Genomic DNA, 2,500 nt, shown 5'->3' with positions numbered 1-2,500 from the left:
GACCCTTCCTTTGAGGTGGAAAGAAGAAAAACCCCAGACGTTTCTCTTCTTTTTCTTTTTCACGCGTGCGAGTGTAGCATGGTTAAAAACGTCATAACCAACATATGTTGTATCATTTACACAAAGTATCACGACGTGATTATTATTATTGTCATTACCAACGCTTATAGTAGCCCCTCCCAGTTAGTAACCCCTCCCTGTTGTGACGCCATTTCCTGTTAGAGGCCCAAAACGTATGCACGTGTTCATTTTTGTCTGCCCCTGTAATTTATTTTATCCATTCCTAATGTGGGTCCCAATTTCTGCGTATGCTACAGTGGGAGCAGATCTAAAGTTTCCAGAAATCTGTCCTGTTTATACGCGACTGCTATGTTTTATGTGTTTTTGTAAAAAAAAAAAAAAAAAAAACCTGTATTGACGTCCCCTGAAGCTTCCACAAACCTGCTCTGTTTATATGCGACAGAATACAGATCCCATGAAGGAGACAAATTGTCCTGTCTTTCCTACACAACGCAATGAAAAAGTAGACCGGTCACACGAGGACTTTGGGAAAATGTCTTCCGGGAAGCCCCGCGAGGTAAACACGGAGCTGTTCCACCCCTCCCCATACAGATGTTGGAGGGGGGGGGGCCGCAAGCCTCGCGAGGGGAGCCGTGGAAGAGCAACTGGGATAGACGGTCCGGCTGAGCACCGCCGAGCACGCTGTCGAGCTGTGCAACGGAGAGGACGACTACGCGGTAGAGCCCCTCCCACTCCGCACTCTGCTCGCCACTAAGAACATTAAATAAAGGACATCGATCCGCCAGACCGGAGGAACCGACCGCCCGAACGCCGGCAAAGCCGGCCGGCGGACACCCTCCGAAGGCGTGTTAAGTTGGCCCATCGATCAGGACACAAACACGCAACAAATCCAGTCCGGGGTGTGGTGTAAGCAGCCCTACTGTAACCAGCCCTGCCAGAGAAATCCCCTAACCCTAACCCTAAACGTACGGCAGACGCGTCCCCTGGCTCTCACATTGACAACTGAGAGGCTTCTGAAAACCTGGCCACGCCCATCAGTAAAAACCACTACAGCAAGTGACGACATATGTACCTTCAAAGTGCTGTACTACAGGGTGCTGTTCAAAAGGTATCTATCCCGTTTACTCTCTATGCTTCATATATCATCATATTATTGAAAAGTGCAAGCCTTTAGGGACAACAGCAACTCAAGTCGCCAACGCTCTGTTGACTCAATAACTGCAGAGATCCAAACTTCTCCTGGCATTAACATCGGCACAAAAACTGTGCGCCGGGAGCTTCGTGGAATATGGGTTTCTATGGATTCAGAATGACATGTCAGAAAAGCTCCTGTAGGTGTAATGGTCAGTTATCTCAATACGTTTGGACATATATTGTGCGTGTGCGTGTGTCTGTGATACCTAACATAAACACACCTGTATTACTAGAATTGATAGTTCACGCCACAAAAGTGAGGGGCAAACATAGAAAAGCGTGCAACCCAGCCACTGAGGATGCACAAGCCAATGCATTCTTAGTGCAGGTCCCAAGCCAGGACAAATGGGGAGGGTTACGTCAGGAAGGGCATCCGGCGTCAAATCTTTGCCAAATCAAATATGCGGATCATAAATAAGATTTCCATACCGGATCGGTCGAGGCCCGGGTTACCGACGACCGCCATCGGTACTGTTAACCAGCGGAGTGCCGGTGGAAACTAGGCTACTGTTGGGCGAAGGAAAAGGAGAGGGGGAAGGCATGTCCAGAGGCAGCTAGAGAGGAGGAAGGGTAGGCGTGTGGAGGTGACAGTCAGTCGGAACTTTGAATGTTGGCACTATGGCTAGTAAAGGGAGAGAGCTGGCTGACGTGATGGAAAGAAGAAAGGTGACAAGAGACAAGGTGGAAGGGGAGTAAGGCCAGGAGTATCGCAGGTGGGTTCAAACTCTTCTACCATGGTGCGAATGGGAGGAGAAATGGGGTAGGGGTCATTCTGAAGGAAGAGTATGTCAAGAGCGTGCTGGAGGTGAACACAGTGTCAGACAGAGTGAGGATTATGAAGCTGGAAATCGAAGGTGTATTGCTGACGGTTATCAGCGCATATGCCCCGCAAGTCGGGTGTAAGATGGACGAAAAAGAAGAATTCTGGAGTTGAGTTGGACGACGTGGTGGAAAGGGTACCCAAGGAGGAGGGAGTGGTGATTGGAGCGGACTTCGATGGACACGTTGCTGAAGGGAACAGAGGTGATGAGGAGTTGATGGTAAGGTATGGAATCGAGGAGAGAAATGTGGAAGGACAGATGGTGTTCGATTTTGCGAAAAGGATGGAAATGGCTGAGGTGAATACATATTTCAAGAAGAGGGAGGAGCACAGGGTGACGACGTATACGAGTGGAGGAAAGTGCACACAGGTGGACTATATCTTGTGTAGAAGGCGCGATGTAAAACGGATTGCATACTGCAAGGTGGTGACAGGGGAGAACGTAGCTAGGCAGCATCGGATGGT

The sequence above is a fragment of the Lampris incognitus genome, unplaced genomic scaffold (genome assembly GCF_029633865.1).
Source record: "Lampris incognitus isolate fLamInc1 unplaced genomic scaffold, fLamInc1.hap2 scaffold_102, whole genome shotgun sequence".
Lineage (NCBI taxonomy): Eukaryota > Metazoa > Chordata > Actinopteri > Lampriformes > Lampridae > Lampris > Lampris incognitus.
This window is presented reverse-complemented; position numbering follows the sequence as displayed.